Source organism: Oryzias latipes, chromosome 13 (assembly GCF_053564925.1).
Source record: "Oryzias latipes strain Hd-rR chromosome 13, Olatipes_Hd-rR_3.1".
Lineage (NCBI taxonomy): Eukaryota > Metazoa > Chordata > Actinopteri > Beloniformes > Adrianichthyidae > Oryzias > Oryzias latipes.
In genome coordinates, this window is record NC_136249.1 from 25,329,245 (window position 1) to 25,353,603 (window position 24,359).

The 24,359-nt window shown below is 37.7% G+C and overlaps 1 protein-coding gene and 1 long non-coding RNA gene across 6 annotated transcripts in view; one reads left to right on the forward strand and one right to left on the reverse strand.

Moving 5' to 3' along the window:
* The window catches only part of lrfn1 (leucine rich repeat and fibronectin type III domain containing 1), a 274,781-nt gene that overhangs the window by 138,888 nt on the left and 111,534 nt on the right, over nt 1-24,359 (reverse strand). For 2 of the 4 annotated variants that reach the window (XM_004075586.5, XM_011482421.4), the window contains exon 1: nt 21,662-22,839. The exons of 1 other annotated variant lie outside the window; for it this stretch is intronic. The gene's annotated coding sequence lies outside the window, so the exon portion shown is untranslated. Of the gene's footprint in view, nt 1-716; nt 737-21,661; nt 22,840-24,359 lie in introns of those variants that run through there. One more of the 4 variants, XM_078929393.1, reaches the window with a different exon arrangement.
* LOC111948426 (uncharacterized) lies at nt 11,448-15,519 on the forward strand. Of its 2 annotated transcripts, XR_013647060.1 has the most exons (7): nt 11,448-11,980; nt 12,724-12,950; nt 13,346-13,515; nt 13,612-13,822; nt 13,920-14,076; nt 14,181-14,246; nt 15,088-15,519. It is a non-coding gene; the product is annotated as an uncharacterized LOC111948426 (long non-coding RNA). The 2 variants fall into 2 exon arrangements; XR_002874430.2 differs by lacking the exon at nt 14,181-14,246 and having other exon boundaries at nt 11,461-11,980.

Sequence of the window (24,359 nt, forward strand, 5' to 3'; positions counted from 1 at the left end):
AACCAGCTGCCAGACGTCTCGCTTGCTCAGCCGTCTGATCTCAAAATGACTGACTAGTCAGAATTGAGAGAATTTCTTTTTTCCTCTAATATTCATGAGGATTTCTTTAATTTCTCCTCTAAATGTGACACTGAAAGGAGTGAATGGATAGCCAAGATGAATGCACCTATCATACCCTTGCTACCTGTGTGCTCTTTAGTGGAGTAAAAATCTTTTACCAATTGGTATTTCAATAAAACTGGGAGCTGTTACCTTTAATAAATGTAAAATGAATCTGATTCAATTTTGAATGAGGTGTTAAAAGTTCAAATAAGAAAAGTTTCAGTGTTAAATTAATGTTTTTGCTCCCCCCACACTAGACTCATGGTACATCTACATTTATTATATATATATATATATATATATATATATATATATATATATATATATATATATATATAGTATGACATTTTAAGACTTTTTATTTACACACATATGTGTGTGTGTGTGTGTGGCCAGGTGACATGTTTGATATCATGTGTGCTTGGAAAACAACTTTCTAAATATGATTATTACCACAGCTATTCAAAGAATATCACGTCAGGTTGTTTGTGCTGGTCAAATACTGCCAAGTCAATATACAGTTCAAGTGCTTAACTGACGAATCTCTGATCACAGCCACTCAATCGACTTCTCCTCCCCAACCGTAGATCAAAGCGCTATCCATCTGCTATTACCGCACTCATGTCATCCACTCTTCCAGTTAAGGATTTCTTAGACGTTATCTTCTTTTCATCCTGAACCTGAGCTTCATTTCCACTGAGATCCTGTGTATACCAAACACAAAACAGCACCTGTCACCAAAACAAAGAAAAACAATAGGGACTTGTTATTTCACCATTCTGACAACATGCTTCCAATTGACTTTTTTTTATCATTGCAGGTTGTTCCATTGGAAACCAAAGCAACAGAGGCCAAAAATGTCTGAAGTTCAAGTTTTTGATCTACTTTTTTATTCTCCACTGAAAAGCAGAGTGATGTTTGGTTTGGAAATTTAATTAGACATTCCGAGCAATTTTTCTCAGATTAACGTCACCTCCTCTGAGCAAACTATGGTAAACATTTATTCACATGGGTAAAATATATTTTGAAAATCAGTAAGGCATGTCGTGTGTGTTTAGACTGAGACTTAATGGTCCATTTATCAAAGAAGATGTGAGATGAACTGACAAAACATCAAATCTTAAATCTTCACTTAAATGTGCAATTTATTTTAGACTTCCCTGAAGATTTACTTATGATGTCAAAGAAATATATTGTTACCGCTAAAATGTTATTTTAGATATTTCATTTACAAAAAAAAAGAAATTGCCTGCATATAAAGAGTAATCTTAATGCTATGTGAAGATGCATTTTAGATAAAAAATCATGACAAGAAAAGCAAGCACATTTTCATTTCTAAATCTTAAATTTGTGTCAACAATCAGGCATGCTGCCACTGTCTAACACTGAAAAATTAGGGGGGAAAAAAAAATCACTTGAGCCTGGAGGCAGAGCACTGTATAGCTTGTGAACAAGAAGTCGGCACCTAACTCCAGTTTAACATGTTTAAATGAGTCTATCATACTAAAGGCAAATATTGAGCTTTCTGTTCAGTCAGCAGCCTGCTTTGCTCGGGGTTTTTTTCCCCAACCAGATTTCACTCATCATTCCACTCATTAAACCAAATTAACCAGCTGTGGCTCAGTGATGTGCCGCTCAGGCTGCCAGTAAAACAACTTCAGAAGCAGGTGAGAGAATGTAACATAGGCGTTTTAGAAAGCAGATAAGCAACTATTTGTGGTAAAAAGAAAAAAAAACAGTGGTGTGGGAGCACCATGAGAGCTGAGATGTACAGTCCCTGTGTGACAAAGTAGTTTTCTACTTGTCACCCGTCTGTCATAACTCATCACCTTTAAACACATAATGCATAATCACCTCTTTGATTTTTGTAATGTTTCTCACCTTCTCTTCCTGTTGCCCAAGGAACAAAATGGTGGCCAAGGCCTTACTTCCTGTTTAATAGTTGGGCACAGGAAGTGGAAAGAATTTGGATTTCTTTGTATATACATTTTGTTGTAATGATTTCAGTTTGTTTATTTATGTATGTCTTTATTTGCAGGACTTTAACTGTATTATTTACAAGACATTTCAATCTTTTGTTATTTGAAATGTTTGTCTGAGTGTGGCTTCCTTCCTGGGTGTGGCCAGCCAATTAACTGGAGCCCATAAAAGAGAAGGAGCTCAGTGTGAAAGGAGGGATGTGTGAGCTGTGCAGCCAGAGTGTGAGACCAGAGAATAAAACCTGTTCCTCAACTTAAGAGTCATCTGCCTCCTATGTTCACCAGGCCACTCTTGTCACATCACATTGTGACACCCTGATACACAAAAGACAACTCTTTGGGTAAAAGCAGAGGCGTATGCACCAACTCCAAAGCAAAACTTCTGCTTATTGGTTTACTATCCAGGGCTTCTGCTATGCAGCATTGCCCAAAATTATGACAGGCCCTTTGTATAAACCCATTAGGATGCACTAGAGCTAGAATCCATTCGTGCCGTATTCCTTTTCGGGTCATGGTGTTGCTGAAGCCAACCCAACTACTATCGGGGAAAGGCACGGTACACCCTGAACAGCTCGCCATGTTGCAGGGCCAACATGCTTTTTGCAGTTTTAACATGTTTTTGTGGATTTTTCTCATGATGGAGGATATATATCAAGAAAATCAAGCTAAAAATTGCATTTCTGAGTAATTCTTTGTTCAAATCTATATGAATAAGGAACAAAAAAAAATGCTGCGACGTAGAAGCTACAATTGGCAGGTCAAAAGCTCCCTGTTCTGTTCCATTCTAATGCATACACTTGAGGAAATCCATATACGTCCCTGTTTACCTCATCTGAGCTAGTATCTGGCTCAAAACTGTACGGCTGGATAGCTCCTAAATAGCTCACCCTTTTTAATGTACCAGTAATTTTATAATGGGGTTGTGAGGTGCTACAAGATAGTGGGAGAGGTGTAAACAGAGAGATGAAAAGAAGTTGGGGTGGGCTTACTTTGCGGCAGGATTCCCACCCATAGCTAAGAGGTGAATTTCTGATAACCTACTGCCGCTCCACAGAAACTATGTTTTAGAAGACGACTTTTTCTTTTATTGAGATCTGAGAACACTTTTACAATAAATCAAAAGATGAATGGAGTGGGACTTTAAGACCATAGTCTCCCATAAAACTGTATACATTTCCTGCGTGATAGTAACAGCCGTGGATGTCAAAATATCAACACAAATGTGTTTTTTTTCCCTTTGAATTGAATTTTACTACCAGTGGCTAAATTATTTTCCAATCCGGCTAATAACCTGATTATTAGCCATTCAGGGTTCCCTTGAAGAGAAGCGCATGCAAAACACATCAACAGTTTTGACCTTGAGGCTAAATCTTTAACCCTCCATCGACCCAAACCAGGAGGAGGCTGACAAGCGTTATAAATGTCCTACATCACTAATCTCACTCAAAACAAATGGAGACCTCCCAGTTAACAGACAGGCAGAACAGAGGCACTGCATTGAGGCTTCATCTATCAAGCCTGACTAGAGACAGAGGCAGTTTGTCAGTCTAATCTGATGAACTTGTATTCCCGAAGCATGTCAAAGGGCATCATCAATAACTGTATGCGTGGACTGCTTTAAAAGGCTTTTCAAAGGTAATCACTCTTTAAAAAGATTAGCTTCTTGTTTTTTATGTGGTTACTTGATTGGTAAACAGCACACCAAAAAAAAAAAAAAAAAAGTCTTTCCGCGTTTACTTGCTGTGGTGCACATGAACATGAAGTGCCACTGACCTTCCGCTGTTTCCTCTGACAAATGTTTCGATGCCAATTCAGAACCCAGCCTGACAGGCAAGTACTGGTGGGTTACAGCTGGAAAATTTCAGCAGGTCGACGTCTTGTTTGACCAGTTCATCACAAAGGTCATCTACCTGCTCCAAGTGCGGACTTTCACTGAGGGATCCACACATGGGAAAATAGGAACAAACATTCACTGTATCTTATCGTTGGATTTATAAAGATATATTGTATCCCATTCTTGGTGTAGAAACTTAAGGATATTAAGTTATTAAAGAGGACAATTAAAACTCTAAACTCTGGAACCTCACTGTACATTTAGAGCAAGTTAAATTCTAAACGCTTACATACTTGTGAGACATTCTGATCACTTCTCAGTACTTACAATTAAAGGAAGAAACACATATTGGATGAAGACATTTGGCAGAATTCAGCTGACTGGAGGAATCCCACAGAGAGAAAGCTAGTTTGTTTTTTCTGGACCAACAGAATTGAGCTCCTTCTGGTGATCAGATTTATAATCACGCTGAGAAAAACAGATTGTCAGACTTCACTCACTGCATTTTAACACCCAACCCTCCATGTGCAACATGCTGAAAAATAGTTGCATTGTCAAAATGGCAAAAATCTCAGGCGTGTGTGAAAAAAAAGCAGTAAATTTTAGCTTCACAAACAAGTTAGAAACCACAACAAACATTACAAACAACATATCTGTACATTTAAAATAATTAAAAGGCATTAAAAATGATGAAAAATCAAAAATATATAGACACTAGTAGTTTGGGTAAGGCTATTTGTAATATTTTAAAATGTTTATTTTATTTGTCTTCAAGAAAATATCCCTTGTGCTATCTTAGATGACCCCACCCTTATATTGACGTGTTCTCCCTACCATGACAAAGGTGGATAAAGGTGGAAAGATTTCATGTAATCCATGGACACCAGTGAAGATCACAAATCATTGAAGAAAAAAGCTTCAGTGCACTGTCTAGTGGGTCTAGATGACCCAACTCCCAATGTTAAAGTGCCTAAGATAGCACAAGGGTTACATTGCATTTTCTGATGTTCTATTTTCCAAGAAGTATCAAAAACCATTGTTGAAAAAAACAATCCATTCAAATATCTGTATATGACAGGCAAGCCTTCCAAAAGATATAAGCACAAGTAAAGCCTGGTGATTGTACCATTTAGTATCCGAGAGACTATATTTGTCTGAGGGCTGCATGATAACTTGGCAGTAGCTGCATACAGCAGAGCATACACTCCATCCACTTCACATGAGGCACTATTCCAAGAATACCAAAGATATATTTATTGGGATATTGCCAGAGCCTCAGTGGAGGAAAAAAGCCTCTTCAAAAAGGTTTTGACAGAAATCCTCTTTGAAATAGTGCTTTAGCTCTTACTCTATAAAGCAGTTCAAGTTTTAAACAATATTACAGTGTCTGGCTGACTGTGGCAATACAACATCATATAATGGAGTTCAATGGAATTTCACAATCTTAATATATGTAAAATGTTTCTCTAAGGTTTCTGTAATTTCTAGCAAAAGCAGCAAGTACCTGAATTACCTAGATAGTCTTGGTGGCATTGCAGAAATGAAGTGTATAGCGATAAATGTAGTATTAGTTAATTTAACGTACAAGAATTAAGGGAACACTGATTACAGAAAAAATTGACTATGAAGCTTTCATACAGGGCGTGCACCAAAATTAATGTATAAATAAAAATGAAAAACATAAATAATTCAATATCGTTAGGCCTGGGGAAATTTTCTAGAATGCAGTGACCAAAAAGGATGACATTTCAACGCCAAACAAAGTTAAAAAAAAAGGCAACTGTGTTGACAAAATCTCATTTGTAAAACAAAGTGCATGGCAGATAAAAATAAGGGAGAGATTTGCATGTTTAATGGTTTAGTGAGACTGTAATGGTTGACTGATCGTCCATTCTGTGCCATTTCCTCTTAGAAATGGGATTTAACTGCATTTGTTGAACATAAACTGTATCCCCTATCATACATTATATATAATCCATACAATTTGTGTAGCAAACAGTTTGGATAGATTATGAATATTTAATTTTGTTGTAGCTGTATCTAATTTCTTTTCTTTTTTTTTTTATAGATGGAGCTGCCCCATTGATTTAGCCTTGGTCAGACCTATTGGAAGAATTCTGCCTGCTTCAAATTTACCAAGGTTGTTAGGGATAGAGATACTGGTGATGCAGATACCACAGCTGCTGACAGAGTGGTGCAGATGAGTGGATGCTGTAGGCAGGGGAAAGAAAAAAAAACATAGAAAGAATGATGAGTCCCCAAGAAATAGCTAAACTGACACATTTCAAATACTGGCGTGCGTATCAAAGTGAACCACTGCATTCCAAAACACTGGAAATTTGTGTTTTGTTTTATGTGATCTAATAAAAATAAAAAATTAGTGTGTAGATGCGTGGGAACAATGGAATGTGATTGCCAAGAAAACTGTCACGTACTGAAATAAAAATTCTACAAACGGCACAAAAATGGCTGCCATAACATCAATTTAAGTGAAAAGTTTTCCAAACAAGAGTGGAAAATTTAATTAATGCTGAACAACAGTACAAGCTCTGTTACAGCATGAAATCATCCCTGGTTAAAAATGCTTTTGCCCTTGTGTGTGTAATAATGTGCTGATTAAGATGCTCAAATTCTTTGTTGGAGAAAATTACAGCCAAACAAAGAGAGTAGGCTCTTGATTATCAGGTTATGACAACTCTTGCTTTTACACAATCATGACAGTTAATCATACTTATCATTAACATTTGGGATAAATATCAAACACCAAATAAAAAAACTTGATGAGAACACAAATAATCCACCTTCAGAAAACACAGGGGACACATTCTGGATCCATTAGTCTTGGAAAAAACTAATCAATATCTATTTGCACCATATTTCTGCCAGGCTGAGCCTTAAATCTATTTGCGGGAGAAAGTCGTCAGTAGTTCAGAGTTATAACGCTGTCAGGAGCTGCACAAACCTAAACAGGGAGAATCTAAAGTTTTAGCCAAATGTGGTAAACAATAATATATTAATCTCTTTGTAAATAAGTGTAGATTATAAAAATTGTTAGTTTGTGGGAGGTTTTGTGTACAATACTTAAAAATGGAAGGGATTTTTTTTTCCAGATGTTAGGGTATGTAAGCCTATCTGCAAAGCTAAATCATTACAAATAAACAACAATATATCTATGTTTGAACAGTCAGATTGGCGCATTTTCCACACAATAAGGCACACTTTAACGCTTTAATGTTTTTTTCAAAAAATGACAGTTTGCCTTATGATTCGGAATGCCTTATACACACACATATATATATATATATATATATATATATATATATATATATATATATATATATATATATATATATATATATACACACACACACACACACACATATATATATATATATATATAGTGTTTGGTTGGGTATTATTGTAAACACACTCTTTTTTTAATTTTTACGTATTACTAACCAGGTTGGGGGTAAGCATAATCACAGTAACATTTGTTTTAGTGATATCAGTCTGATTTTTCTGAGTGACAAACAAGAATGAGCACATCCTCTTACTGAAAGTAAGAAATCAAAATGAAAATCTTTGCAAGCCTTAGTAACATAATATTCAGGGTCCTCTTGCTTCTAAACTGCTTTGCTTGATTATGCGTATAAAGGCCTTTTTGATCAAGTCAAACACCCTTCAAAATAAATTAAAAATGAAGTTAAACAGGTAACTTGACGTGTTAACCTTTATGTACATCAGAAATAACTAAGTTAATTTAATTGTCTTCCAGTCTTTAACTTCTAAAATCCATTTAACTCTTGAAGCTTCAGACCCTTTTTCTTTTTTTGGGGTGGGGGATTTATGGGGAGTGGATTACCGCCTTTTTTAAAAGGCATGGGGCTTTTAAAGAAGGGCCTGCTGTGCAACCTTCTGACCAACTAATCAATAAGAGAGAACTAAATGATCTCCAGTTACTGTGGCACATTCTGCTGGTCTAATTCACAAAGGCATTATCTTTCTGCTAATGCCTCAGGCAAGATTGAAAGGCGCATTAAACGCGCTACTTTTTGTCCATTGTTTCCCAGTTCAGAAGAGAATGTCTTAATAGGGCTGGTGAGACCTGCGGTAGCAAGCACTGTATAATAATATATCGTCCGTATGCATTATTTAACGGGACTGTGGGGAAGATTGTGTTTGTGCACATTTTAAATTCGGCATTAGAGCATGCAGCACTCTTAATTGGCTTGCTCGGAGGAGCTTAAGGGAAATGCTGTTCTAGTAAGAGATATTGATCAATATGACCAAATGCAGCTGCTGAAAGCACAAGCGAAATCAATGTCACCTTTGCATAAACAGTACATCAGAAGTTGCAGTTCAAGACATTTTGAAGTTTTCCATCACGCTCACCCCCTGTTTCTTGCTTTCTCTACGTCCTCTTGACGTAAGGTCGGACACGGCAGTGTGAGAGTGCCACAAAGGAAGACTGTGTGTCACTGCTTCTCAACAAATGTCACCAATAATTCCCTTGCCCAGGTCAACACTGTAAGCTAGGATTTGGCTGGCTAACAGCATCCAGTCAATGTCATAGGTCAAGAAAAATAAATAAATAAAAAGCCACAAACCATATTACAGCTAAGTCTTAAGATAAATCTTTTTGTAAAGCTTCTGGTTGCTTTTGACAAGCAGAAAATGGAATTTTGAATAACAGCTGCTTCTCACTGTAGCTGTAATCATTGTTACATAACTCTGTAATCATTCATATACCAGAGAATGCAGTTTTGGAGTGACCTTTACTGCTGCTGTATAGGAACAGCTGCATATTTCTAACACATTTTGGGTACTTAGAGGTTTGACTGGCACTCTTTCAGATGTATCGTGTTGCTGTGCCCTCATTTTCTGCCCTACATTACAAACATCATCAGCTGTTTACCCCTGTGGCTCTCACCTTGTACTATATGAGTCACTACATTTCAATGAGCATCTATTGACATTGATGTCATAGATTAAGTTGCAAACCCAGACACCTGGCTGTTAGCATGGCTGGCTTAAAGCCAGATGACAAACTTGGATCAGGGATATTTGCTGGATTTGCAGCTAACAGACAGAGGTCAAAGGTGTCCGTACCACGAGTGTCTCTTCGGGTATATTTGCCAACCAATGCAATTTGCCAACTAAAGTCAGCCAAATGTTTATTTTTGCCTCCATCGTTTATTTTTTCTCTAGTAAAGTTTAAAAAGAGGTTTTGGTTTCATTTGCACACTCAAAATGTCTTTGACCTACTCCACAGCTTTTAGTCAGAGCCTAAGTACAGCATTCATCACGTCAAATCAAGTATTTCAATCCTATTTTTTTCTTTTTCTGCTCCATTGTCAGAAAAAAAGCACAACTTCTCATTAGAAGGCATACTCCAGCAGCATGCTCTACCAGTTTTACTCATTCTGATATACAGCTCAGCTGTGAAAGGCTGAAAGCCTTCAAGATGAAAGGATATGTACAGCAATCATTATTTCTAAAGGTTACCACGTCAGAATACAAATGTCAGAAAGACAGTGGAAAAACATGACTGAGCACACAAGTGTATATTCTACTTATTTTGTTGTACTGCTGCTTCAAATGTTGCATTTGAAGCAAAAATTGTTGGAAATGTTTCCTCTGCTTTGCTTTTTTCTCTCCATTTTTTTAAAGATCTTTATCTATTTATAAAACCTCTGTTTTATAAAACCGTGTTTTATGTTGTACTGACCATCTTATGCTACGTACACACTGGGCATGTTATGCGTTCAAGACTGTGCTAAACGCAGGTTCTTGAACGTGCTTTTTGAAATATGGAGTTCACACCGGTCTATTGCTACCGGATACTAGCGCAAGTATTCATAGTTGGAAGAGGCTTGGTGCGAAATCTCAAAGCGTCAAATTTTGTTTATCTTTTCAATCGGTTGGAATTTCCGTTAACTCACATGTTCTCACCCCAACTCCCTACCCATGGGCGTATGGGTAAAGACCCTTCTGCATCACATATTGATGCTTTGGGAGAATCCAACTCGTCGTTTTTCAACTTACTGAAAATAAGAGATCCCTGAACGCTAATGTAAGATTTATGTTTTAACCATGAAAATAATTTAAGTTTTAGTTTAATTTCTGATTTATATTTCAACAAAAATGTAGGCCAGATTAGTGAAAGTAGTGCATCGCGCGCTGCTTTAAGGCTATATGGAGAAAAAGAAAAATACTTGTTTTTTTCTTTTATGATTAGTATTATTATTATTATTATTATTATTAAGGCAGAAATCAGAATCTGTAAAACTTTACCGGAGTCCTTTAATCGAAGCAGGCAGCACGTTGAATAACGACGAGTTGGGCTCACCTAAAGTGTCAATATGTGACACGGAGGAGGGTCCCTACTGATGCTTCCATATATGACAAGTTGGAGTGAAAATGTGTTGGTTAATTAAAAAGGACACCATTCATACATCCCTTCCAAATCCGAGTACCGGTACCTTATTGGTCAAAGTCCAACTGGTTTAACTTTCAACATAAGTTCAATGTCCGTGCGTTTTGCACATATAGCCTGAAAATAGACTTAAAAACTTGGGTAGCGATGCATGAACGCCAGAGTTTTAAACACGGAAGGCCAAAACACACATGAGCATGAGTTTACATAGACTTTTCATTGGAAGTGGTCACTTGCAACCATTGATGAGGCTAGTGTGAACATAGCATTACAAGTGTTGTTTTAGAATGCTTCCCATAGCAAAGCAAAACTGAAGATGAGATCTCGTTTCTGTCACATTTACGTCTCCTAGACATAAATGAGAACTGTTTGAGACTAAACTGCTTTTCTCATTCTTCTCAAACATTTCTCCTGAGAAATAAGTCTCACAGTGAGCACTGTTTGAGATCTCAAAATTCTCTCACAACTGTCTCTTCTCCAGATCTCAATTAAGAGAAAAATGAGCCATATCATGTTGCGCTCAAGTATGTCTCAATTTGATATCCTTACTTCAAATCCCTATCTCAGTTACGTCTCAGTGAAAGACATAAATGGTTCTGTCTCTCGTTGCTCAATAATTTAGATCTTCTTTTAGCCTCTTTTTTTATTGTCTCAGCAAAAAGAAAAATGAGAGTAGTACAAGCCCTAAAATGAGTCTCATGATGACACCATTACAGTTTATCTCGAGAAAATAATGTTTTTTATTTTATTTTACTTAACTTAAAAAAGTTGTTTATTGCTTACACATTTATATAACTCAATTACAATTTCAAGAGAAAAAAAGTTAAATCATTAAGACAGTCATGTCCTCAAAAGACATATTTTTGAAACTTTTTAAAAAACATGAAATTTCAAGACAATGTTGCAGTGTCAATTTAATAAACTTTTTTTTTGACTGCTTATTTAAACATTAATGAACAAGAATGTATGTTGGGTTAATGATGCTAGGTTTAGTTAAACACAAACACACGCATGCACTGGCACACATGCATACACTCATAAGTGCATATACACACACTTATATGTTGGTGGGTATAAAACATTTAACACATTGATGTCTGAACTAAATAAAGGACATTTGGGATCAAATTTGGATCACCTTAAAGTGAACAAAAAATAGATTTTACATTTGAAACAAACAAATAAAATACACAAATAAAAATAATCAAAGAAATAAATCAACTTTAGGGTGGTACAGATTTATGGGGTTCAGTTTGAGTTACTTTATCTTTGTCTTTAAAAATCCCCCTTCATGCAGCCTTACAAGCTGAAAATATTTTCTGTTTTCTTGATTTTAGTCTGCATCATATTGAACAAACAGAAGCCTGGAGTAACGCGATTTGAATTTTAAACTGTATCACAGCCTCACTTGACACAGATTTCTGATTGGTTGATCACAGTGGGAGGGAAAACTCTGTGGTTGACGTCACCAACGGGCCGGAATCTGCAAGCGGGAGAAGTGCAGAGAACGAGACTTTTGACGAGCGTTTGTCGTATTTTTTCTGCGTTTTAACAATCCGTGGGATGAATCTCCAACATATTTTTTGCTTGTCTGGAAAAGATTCAAGTAAAATCTTTGAAGTTTGAACGGTAAGTTTGCGATTTCTTTCTTCCAACTCTGAACTCAGTTGAATGCTAAAGGTGTTTAAGCTAGCTCCGCCAATACTGCAGACGTCTGGGCTACTCGCGGTGGCTTTGGCTGTATAAGTAATTATTACATTTTACAAAGGTTAACTTGTGCTTTTTGAAATAAAAAATAGAGTCATTGAAGAGTTATTTGCAGTGCAGAGTTTACAGAATGAGCCTCGATTTTTTTCCAAACGCGTGAGTGCTAAGTAACTGTTGGAAGACATTTAATTGCTCTTCAGTTAAGATTAAGGGTCTGCAGGGTTCATCCCATCACAGTGTGACGACACCACAGACCATTTCCATTATTGCTAACTTCAAGATGTGCAGTTTCACTGTATGTGCAATTTTTACGATGTAAAAACCTTTCATCTTGTTTAAAAGATCTGCAGACGTTTGGCCTGGCATGTCATCTTTTGAAACTGGTTATGGACAAGTGTTTAAGTAAAGTCATCATTAACTGCTCACATGTCTAGAAATCATAATCTGAAAATTTAAGTATGTACTGTATAGGAAAACATGTTCTTAGCCCTCTGTCAGTGGTGGAGATGTTAGAGAGCACAGATGTAGCTAAGCCAACAATGTCAACATTGATATGTAGGAGGATTTTAGTGAATCATATAAATCATATTTAAAAACCTTTCCAGATCTTACTTTGTGCTGTATAAAATGTGTGTACATGTTTTTTTTTTCCTTTCTGATTCAAGGTGATCTAAATTCTACACGTGAAAATGAGTGAATCAGAACCCATGTTCCTCCACACTGCCATTATGGAGGTCCTACCAGAGCCACACGACATCCTGGAAGAACACTTGCAGTCCATTGGAATAAATGGAGTTGTATGACGATCTACGATTCATAGAAGAGGCTGACTTGCTGCCAGCTTTGAGACCTGTTCAAGCCCGGAAACGTCTTGCTTTCTGGAAATTGAAATGTGAGTCTCAAAATTTTACAAATGAGTTTTTGTAATGCACGGAAGTGGATATGAATATGAATGGTAACACACTGACAGTACAGTATAAACTTAATACACTTAAGGCCTGTTCACACCGGGACGAATTTCGCCGGCGTAAATACTTGCTCTCTTCTTCTGAGTGAAAAGCGACTTTAAGAAGCGTAAAGTTGCGCAGCGCCACCTTGTGTACAGGAGTATTTCTGTTTACATTAAGCGCCATCTAATGTCAGGGAATGAAATTGCATGTTCACTCGGCTCATCGTCAGCGAAAATCGCCTGGGTGTGAACACAAAAAACGCTGGCGAATAACGCCTGGCGAATATTCGTCCCGGTGTGTACGGGCCTTTATACTGTTTGTTTGTTTTTTGTTGCAGACCAAACGCCAGAGAACAGCACATCGTCATCTGTTGAGACCTCACCAACACAATCATCATCACTTTTGTTATAGTCACCGAGAAGTTCGTCACACATCTTCGTCCACATCTTCCAGAAGCCGAGGACTGTACATACATTGACTGGGAGGACAGCTTTGAAATTCCATGGAGTAAGTTTTCTGAGGAATTTGTGCAGTCTTTGGAGAGTCTTTGGAAAGAGACCTGGCCCAAGACAAGGAAGGAAATGGTTTGCACTCTTGTTGCAGAAATGATGAAAGCAAGACGTTTTTCCAAACTCTAAAAGCCTGCAGATGATGCAAGGAGAGCAGAGTGGCTGCTCAGAAGAGATGAGATGTTAAAGAGATGCGCTTTCTTCTGCTCTGCTACTTTAATGAGGAGGATGCCATGTCCTTGTAGAAGATGCAGACGAGGTCCAGATGCAGCAGGTGCTGTTGACTCCAACTGTTATTGTATGTGGTAAGTAAAGTTTCAAATGTTAAATTATTCTAAAGGTTTTGTCTTTGTACACTGTACATGAGTGACATGTTTACTTTATCCATTGATCTGTCTTTAGGACAGTCTTGCTTTTCCCCAAGGAGGTTCATGCTCAGTTGGGACCGCTCCATCGTACACAACAACATTGCAGCACTGTGCCTGATGTTCAGAAGCTACTTCTGCTTTAACAGTCATTATCCAACTGAGCTGGCTTCAACCCTGGAGTTTCTGCAAAGGTACATATTTATGAGTGCTGTCATGCGATTCATTTTTGGGTGTGGTTAGTTAATCATGACCTGCAGTTAATTATTCTTATTAATCTTGTATTAATCTAACTCAGGGCTGCTCATCCCTGGTCCTTGAGATCTACCAGCCTGCCTGATTTCCAGCTGATTACCTGGACCAGGTGTGTTCATTCAATCAGAATGTGGAGACATCTGGTTGAGCTGATCAACAGCTAGCAGGGCTTGGAGATCTAGAAAACAGGCAGGGTGATGGATCCCAAGGACCAGGAATGAGCAGCCCTGGCTAACCTAAAATTTAGCTTTGAAAATCCTTATTTTGGGGTAATTTGATTTAAATAGCAAGATTGTGTCACATTAAAAGAAATAAAATACAATTTAAAGGGTGGCTTTATGAATTTTTCTAAGTATAACAGACTTTTTTCCAACCTTTACTTTTGTACCACTAAGGGATAATTCTTCAGTCTCAAACAGAACAAAGACGTAAGCCAAAGTGCTCTAATTTAAAAAACTAATGGAAATATTCTGAACAATCCAAAAAATATTGACCACAAAATTCTTAATCATACCATAATATATATTCGTTGAAATATCTTATTCCACAGTTTGCCGTCTGACACGATCAGCCCTCAGCGTCCCAATTAAGACATGGGTATTATTTTTCCCTTGTTAAGAGCCAACCATGCAAAATATGACTTGATCATTTCTTAAATGTTTGATCTGGACTGTATCATGAAAAATAAAATGAAACAGATTTGAACCTTATTTGTTAAATAGTTAATGCCCATAGTATGCTGAATTTCAATTCTTTTAACTGAAACAGATGTCCTCTCTAGCGACGTGTGGCTGCTTTTAGGGATGACAGAAACGTAATCTTATGGTAGCATTATGCAGCTGCTTTTATAAAACTACAGTTTGCTTCTAGCTTGAAGTGTTATCTTTGTTTGTTATGTGCGGTCTATTATCAATTTACTCATGCCAGATTTTAATGTTCTTGTCTTACAGCTGATGTCCTAAGATGTGCCACTCTACCTGGTTGGGAACAAATTGAAGAGGCCAAGCTCAAGAAAGCCTTTGTCAGCAAATGTAGGGCAGAGCAGGTTCTAAGGCAACTGCTATGATCTACAGTATGCGGACTGGTTTCTCTTCCATATTTTTTCTTATTTTTTATCTTAATTCGGTTCTCAAATTGGTTCATGGATTTGATAGTCTGCAAGTTTCAGAGAATGTTTTTATGTTTATGTTTTTATAATGTTTTATTTTCAGTGTCTTGTTTAAAATCTGGAAGTATTCATGACCAGCGTGTCAACCAGATTGAGTATGCCACGGTTCATGTACTTAATGCATTTAATATTTTAAAAAGTGTCTAATACCGCTACCACAATTCAAATGCTGTACTGATGATGGTGCTGCCCAAATAAAGTGTAAAGCATTTACATTTCTAGTATTGTTTTTACTGTTACTGTATATCAGTGGTCTCCCAACCTGGTCCTTGAAGGTCACTGTTCTGCATGTTTTAGCTGTTTTCCTGCTCTAACAGATCTGCTGCAGTGGTTGAATTGCCTCCTCAAGTTCTGCAGGAGGTGGTTAATCACCTGTTGATTCACATCTGGGGAGCAAAGAAACATCTAAACCCTACAGGATGGTGGCCCTTGAGGACCAGGATTGGCGACCACTGCTATAAAAATAACTTCTCTTTTCTTTCTCAAATACATCTCAAATATCATTCTCATTAACGGCTTTGGTTAGACATTCAAGAGAAATGATTAAGACATGAAAGAGACATCAGACAGACAACGATGAGATCTCTTTTACGACTCATTCTTCTCAGATTTGTCTCATGAGCGTCTTAGATTCGTCTCTCCCACTTCTTAATTATTGCTCAAACAGTTGTCTCAACTCAACCTCATTTGTCTCAGTGATGTCTTTTCTCATTATAGCTTAACTCTTGCTCCTAAGGGACCCTTAGGAGCAAGAGTTCAGAAGCAAATGATCACAGAATGATACGAATATGAGACGCTCAAACTGATCTCAAGAGACGAGATCAAGCAACATATGAGCAACAGATTTTTCCTATGGGTTGTTAGGCACAATCAAATCCTAAAAGCGCAAAAAAATATTAGGTATAGTTAGTTGCTTATATATGTTTAAAAAATGATAGATTTGCTTTTATTCTCTATAAGAAATTTTCCTCAACCAGGATAAAGTCCAGACTTTCTGTAACAACTTGAATTATTCTTTTGAGACATGTTTTTCCATTTTCGTTCAGTTGAACTGTTACGTTGTGAAGTCTTTATTTTTAAGGTTTTTCATCAGATTTATCTTATGCTGAACTTTTCGTGTTTTAGAATTATAGCTACGTTCTGAACGTTCATCCACTCTGAGTGCCAGACCTTAAGCAGTGTTTTTGAAATGCAGAGAGGAAAAGATGAAAAAACTGGATCATTTATGTGTAAAGAGACACTGAAATACACCATCAGACATGAAAAAGGTGTACTTTATTTTTTACTTGGCCCTGTATTATATGTGCAGAGAGATGTGTGGAAAGCAATGTAATTCACTGATCAATTTTCACTGCTTGGGCTGCTCACTGTCGCAAGGAGGAGCAATCCATCGCAGCATGCAGTGGGAGAGAGTGGAGGTGCACTCTGCACAGGACAGAAGTCTACTCTAATAAAGTCACACTCACCTTCAAATGGACACAATTATTCGTGATCTAACTAATGTGTGCATCTTTTGACTGAGCATGGGTTGATCTTGATGTGACAGCTTGTTCTGTACAGTGAACCAAGTTTATAACAAAAATCGTTTATTTCCTCCAGAAAACATGGCTGAGCGCATTATAGTCTACTGATGAGAAAGATGAAGGAATCCATACTCGCCGTGTGAAATCTCTCACATAAATAATAAATACGTCCATTCATGACTTTAACATTATCACTCTAGTTCCAGTTTAGTGCTGCATTTTACTGCTCTTCCATCTCCTCCTTTTTGAAATTCATGATGCAGCAAAGTCTAAGGGCCAACATGTTTTACATCCCTCTTTGTGCTATTTACTTGTTTTTGCATGTGCTCTATACCTCAAGCACACCACTGTTTATTTTATTTATTTTTTTACAATCCGTTTCAAGAAAGCCACAAAAAAAAACTCATACAAAGACTACGTGTCGCTTAAATATTCTGTGCTTTAGTGACTATTCCTTTGATCTTTTTGGCAAGTTAAATCACACAATTTCTTAAACTCTATATCATCGTAACTCTAACCCTAAATAAACTTAACTCATCTGAAAGAAAAAAAAACAAAAAACTCTAATTCTGCTGTCTATGAACTACTTCGCTGGGACTAGCTTTTACCCAGTTTAATAAAACCTCTCTGCATAACGTTTCTAAATATTCATTTACTACTGTCTTCTTCTGATTTGTTATGTCTTCAGTGACATTAAGGATACACTGCAACAGGAAAAGAAAGTATTTTATTACTAACGGTTTACCTGATCTTACTCTTTCTGTACTTTATGTTGTTAATCTTTTGGGATTATCATATTAGGGACACCTTTCATTTTTTTCTTCAGTATATTACAATTGATTAGATTCAACTTTATTGTCATTGCACATGTACAGGTACAAAATAACGAAAAGCAGTTTATGTCTTAAGGCCGTGTCGCACGATCACTATGTACATTTTTGCGCATATTGCACAGATGAACATTGATCATAAGTGAAATTTTCACAGATGTTTTACCAATGAACCACATTAAAACCTCGGAAGTAGAACCATAAACCAAAGAACACGTAAATCAACATAGAAAATTAACCGTGCGGGATTATTGCACTGTTTACATACAATTCATTAGTGATTTGTGCGTCAATTATGTAGTTTTAACGCAAAATGTGCGCGCTATAGAAGTTATCCATCGGCGGTACATGTGTGAGAAGTCTGTTAGACATATGTTTGTGTATTTGCTTATGTATTCAGTATGCATCTCGTAAAAACCACACACAATTGCTGCCTAATTCTCAACCGATAATTTTGAAGAGCTCAAAAATGAATTAACATAAAGACCCGTCGGCCAAAACCCTCGACAGACATCTGCGCACATCGCTGACAATTGCAAGAAACACATGAATTACGTACATCGCGCTTGTGTCACAAAGGACCAAAATTTCAAATGGGAAAAACGTGCAAAATGTACATTGTGGCTGTAGAGCTTTAACCAGAGTGCAACAAGATTAAGTGCAGGATATAATCAGACAACCATAAGATAAATGTGCAAATATGAGGTGAATATGAATACAATATGCAGGATAGGACTGTATATTGATTTACAGGTTTGCTGATTAGAAGTCTACCAGTACAAGTACATATTTGCATTTAATATAGTAAACAATTGCGGAAATCCTTTTTCAAGTTCCAATATCCTGCCTAACCCTACATGTTGGAAATCTGGGGTCACTGGTCTGTTTTAGGATTTCATTTCAACCAAGCTCTCAGATATTTAGAGCTGAATTAGTTTGAGTTTGCCCCTTCACAAACATATGCTGTATTTTTCCAAACTCAATGTTATGGGTGTATCTCTGCAGAGGACGTTGTTCCAACAGCTCAAAATTGTATTCTATTGCTACTTTACAATTAAAAGTCATGCTACAATATTGCCTGTACAAAAAAATAAGAGGATTTTTCCTGGCCACCATTCCAAAAAAAAATTGATTTTGTTGCACAGCAGTGTACCAATCTTATCCTAAACAAGCTCAAATCATGAATAAGATAAGCTTGCTAATTAATTTTTTTCCAGAATAAGATTATAAAACAGATTAATTATATCTGAGGTATAATATTTGTGGATATACTTTATTTATTTTTTTTATTCAGCAATAGATATATTTACAAAGAGGCACATTAATACTCAGTATAAGTATACTTTGTCTTGATTTAAAATCTGTCAATAACTGCAATGATAGGTATTTTACTGAGATAGGAGCTGTTGATGGAGCTCAAAACCCTCATCTGCTGCTGACAATCTGCTATGAAACAATTACGCAGGAACATTTCTGATGTTGCAACACATAGTTATTCAGAATTTCATCCATAAAATACTCATTCTTTAGAATATGGTGTGTATGTAGACAGTTATTTTTACTGTGATTTCCTACTGGTGAAGTTCCAAATCCAAATTTCCCTTTTACTGAATGTAGCTAAGAGCTGACCATTGCAGACATCAGTTAAATGCTGCTTTTTGATTGTTTTTTAAGATGGCATAACAAAAACAAATATTCTTGGTTAAGGAGGCAGAAAAGGGGAACATCAGGAGCCTCTTTCCCTAAATTAAAAGCAAAATAAAGCAATAACTAATGCTAGAAAAAAGTTTTTTTGTAATCGTAAATGCTCTTTAAATATTAGATGTTACGGCATCACTGTCAGTCTGATAAAGCTTCATGATATTCAAGATGTCTAATCAGCACTGACGGTGAATCCCTCAAACATAAAATGGGTTAAACCAAATGACCAGTTTTTAAAACCTATATGTTATTTCTGATATTCCAATAATTTACGAGATAGTGGCCTCCATGATTCATTTGTGCAATCAATAATAGATTTTGTGTGAAGTGGCATAATTAGAGCACCAAAAAAAGGGGAAATAAAACAATTAATTTTAAAGTAAATCAGCTGCCTCGTGATTCAGTGACTATTTCAATGTAAACAAAAAAAGAAACGTGAAAATGTTGGCTTATAAATGCTGAGCATACAAATCAATTGTGTATCCCTTTTTATTTTCCCATGCCCGGAGTAACCCTCTTCTAGTCTTGATTCTATAATGTGCATACCTGACACCAGCTGCTGCTGCACCACAACACAAAAATAATGACAGAACAGTGACAGAATTCACCTTAGGGCCTGCACACAGCAACTATGAAGAATCTCTGCATGCTTTTCTAACTGTTTCGTATCGATTACCAGAAGAAATATGCCGTCCGAGACTCTGTTTGGGGTCTATGTCTCTGTTGCTGAAGACATTGGCAGTAATGCATGGTAATGATAACGACCATCCTGTCGGATTTCATTAGGCAACACATGACAGCAAGAACTCTGGCTGTAACATCCTGCAACACTGTGACAAGCCAAAGATGTGATTATCACCACTAACTGCATCCCCCACAGCTGGTTGAAAAAAATAAATAAAAAGACATAAATACATAAAGGTCCCTCAGCACACACTGCTAATTCAAATTACAGATCCAATAGGGCTCAAGGGTTTCAACTCTCCAACGAGAAAAACCCATTAACTTCAGTTTTTAGGACTGTTCTTTTCCAAACCCTTTTCACCCTTTTCAAAACTTGCAAAATTTCCATTTTTATTTATTTTTGCCAGAAAACAAAAGATCACTTAAAAAGGCGAGAAAGGGATGTCCCTTAAAGCCAAATAAGACAAAGTACAGTTGGATATGTTGTGCTCAATCATGAGTTGATTGGAAAAAAAAAACATGTTTCAGCTACCAATTTTTGTTTTCAAGGAAACTGTCAGACACGTGGAGGTGGACCATGATTCTGTAAACACATCTGTAAAGGTACAGGGTACAGTAGATGCAGCTGGTAGTCAAGTGGCTTTCAATGGCACTGCAGCTGCAGTAAAACTCACTGCCTTCCCTGATGCAACTACACAGCTGGCCGATACCTACACCATCCCCAGGGGGAGGTTTTGGAGGGTATTGTGCGGATAAGGCAGAGTTAAATGAGGGATGTTAACTTAACTTCAGAGCAAGATATTGACATGTAGCCCCACCTTAATCTAAGAGATTTACAAACTCGACAGTTTGGAGCAGTCATCCCAGACCTTCAGTGCTGCTCTCTGTTGTTTCTATTATTATTTTTCGCCTGCATAATGAACAGCAAGCAGTGACCTCTTCAATCCCTCGCTTCGAAACCAGGACAAACAGCTTGTAAGCAATTTCCAAAGACAACTGGGTTAAAACTGGGGAAGCCTGAACTTCTAAAACTGAACATGATTAAAAATGAACAATCCCAACAGCAAACATGAACCCCATCAGAAAACTGACAAATAAACTAAAGACTAATCTGGGTGGAGGCCCTTGTAGGGTCTAACATGAAGTTTTCCTGACATCTTTTGTTCATGCTGTGGTGAAGAGAATTTCCCCAGCTGCCGACACACCCGAGCTGTTCCCCTGATACGCCTTTCTGTGCGTGGCAACTTAATGCATGTGTCACACTTTGACCATCTTCATCAGAGGATGAGGAGCTTCTAGCTGTTTTTTGGGGGGAGCTTAAAAGGCTGAGACTGTTAAACACCAGTACAAATAGTGACTGCTCCACCATGTGAGCACAGAAAACATCTGCATGTGAAAAATGATAGATAGATAGATAGATAGATAGATAGATAGATAGATAGATAGATAGATAGATAGATAGATAGATAGATAGATAGATAGATAGATAGATAGATAGATAGATAGATAGATAGATAGATAGATAGATAGATAGATAGATAGATAGATAGATAGATAGATAGATAGATAGATAGATAGATAGATAGATACTAAACAATTCTTATTACCAGGTACTTACCAAAAGCGGTGCAATTATTGATGCCAAATAGTTGATGCCACAGCTCATGATTTAACTGAACCAGACTTGTTTCACTTGATGAATAAAAAAAACTCTGATTATCAGATGTGGAGTATTTAAAAAAAAATTCCAAACACAACAGTTAAAACCGCCTCATCAAGCTGGTCAGTGCTATGATGCAGGATCCATGGGACGTGATAAGCGGCTCTAATGTCCTAAAAAGCAGCCAGCGGGGGTACCACCTTCAGGTTACCTGCGTCGGGATGGAACCCCACCTCAAATCCCCGAACAATCCGATTGGGACTCAAAGTCTGGGAACAGCGAGGCTATAGGATAAAAAATCCGCTGTAAATCCAAACAGCTCGAGGGGGAGTCCGAGAAATCAAATGAGTTGCATCCAGGCTGCGTGCGCGCAGAGCTATCCAGTCTCCTTACGCACAAGCAGGGCGAGTTCAGTTCCTTCTTCTATCACGGAGCGAGATAAGAGATGCAGTCCGGGCGATAGTTTCAGGAGGGTTGCGTGTCCAAGGCTCACAGACGGCCCCCCATCAGCACCGGGATTCGAACCCCAGCTCTTCCTTTCCGCGGCAGATGCTGTTTGTTGTCATAACTTCCACGATCAGAAGCGCATTGAAGGAATCCCACCCATGCAGGATGCTGCGTCTCATCCCCACCAAATCTCCTCTAGAATGATGCGTACCCATGCGAGCGAATACTTTTCATCATGCACGACTCGCTCCGCCACAGCAGCGACGCAGACGGTGTCTCCGGGCGGGATGGAGCCGGGGAGCATCAGTCAGTCGGTGTCCCAGAGAAAAGGTGCCCGGTGCGGTGCGTCCTCCTGACTAAAACTCGCATGGCGCTGCCGTCACGCCATGATGATGTCTGGAGCGGAGTGGACACATTCTCGTCTTCACAGGAAACGACTGACACCTTTCATGGACAGCGCGGCACTGCAGCAATGTGATGTCATTTGAATTCAAAGCAAATGCCAAAAAATAAAACCCCAAAAAAGGACGGATTTCTCTACGTCAAGGAGCAAAGGAGTTAACGTGAAGGGGGAGCTGCTGAGGTGTTTTGTGATACTCCGGGATGGGCTGGTGTTGCTCATGTGGTCCAGTACAGGATGATACTGCAACAGAGGAGGGGAGGGGGAGACTGAGAGGAGGAGATGGAGAGATGGAGGGAGGAAAAGAGTGGTCACTGCTGCTCTTCAAACCCCACAGTCATCCCTATACTGACTAAAGGTGTGCTCAGTGCTTTGTGCTCAAGCTCTAATGATTTTTTCTTATCCCTCTTCAATAGCCATCATGGAGCACAAACACCTTTACCAGCCAGGATGTCTAAAAACAGCCTTTCCTGTTTCACTCTGTGGGACGGGCACTTGTCTTTACCACACAGCTATGGGACTTTCAAAGAAAAAAATTGAAATAATTGTTTATTAATCCTCTCAGAGGTACAAAATAAAGCCAGAGATCAAACATTTTGTGATGAAAACCCTTTTTGTTTTTTTAAACATGTTCTTGTGGCATGTACCTCATGTTGGGGGAAATATGTGAAGAAAATGAAGCTTAAAATTGCATTGCATGATTGTAGTTGTGGTGTAGGAGCTACAACAGGCAAGCCACAAGCTCCCTGCTCCGCTCCATTCTGATGCATCCACTTGTGGACAAATGGATCTTTTAACGTCTTTGTTTTCCTCGTTTGAGCAGACATCTGTCTCAAAATTGTACGGCTGGATCAACATTGCTTGCCATTTCAGTTGCACTGATAATGTTATGTTGGGGTTGTAAGGTAGCGGGAAAGTGTGTAAACAAAGGGATGATTGGAATTCTTGTTCTTCTGTAGAACCTATGACCTATAGCAAGCAACACATTTTTAAAAAATATATATATATATATATATATATTTTTTTGCTTAAAACGGCATAATAACAATTAAAATACCACTGGTGAAGCTTTTACAATATGATTTGAGTGGGACTTTAAATGGAATATCCTTTTATGTGAATTTTCATTCATCCACGTCTTTATGGAGGCAACAAAAATTCTGCCACAACTAAAAAGAATCCGAAAAATCAGATTGATTTGGTTGCAGGAGCTTATCTCGTATAATTTATTCGTTGAAGTTTGTGGTAAATTTACGGCAGAAACTAACTAAAAAAGTGTGAAATGCTGATGATTTAAATCAAAGTCATTTTCTTAATTTTTTAGCAAGATGTTAGGTCAAATTAATTTCATGTAACTGTTCTAAAATCTGATGCCACAATTGAAGCGCAAACATATTTAAATACATTTGCAGCAGGTACACTTTATGGTCTTATAATAAACTTGTCAAGTGCAAGGTATATTTTTCCTTCCAGCCACAGTTTTGCAGTAGACTTCTCCTCAGTGCTGTAGTTTCCAAATGATGGTTGTTTTACTCTGGAAACATGACAGGACTGCAGTTATCTGATGCTCCACTGTTTGTACCAGAGCAGCAGCCTGCTAGAATTAAAGGGCATCGCTGAATGATTGGCCCAACCTCTGTGTTGTTCAAGATACAAACATGCTGGTTGGGACACACACTTTTTTTTATCCAACACGTCTTCTTTTGATCTGCACAGACCCACTCGAACCATCACAGCCTAAGTGTCTGTAAAATGGATTGAAACTACCCAAATTTAGACCCCTCAAGCAAGTTTTGTGCCTTTTGAACA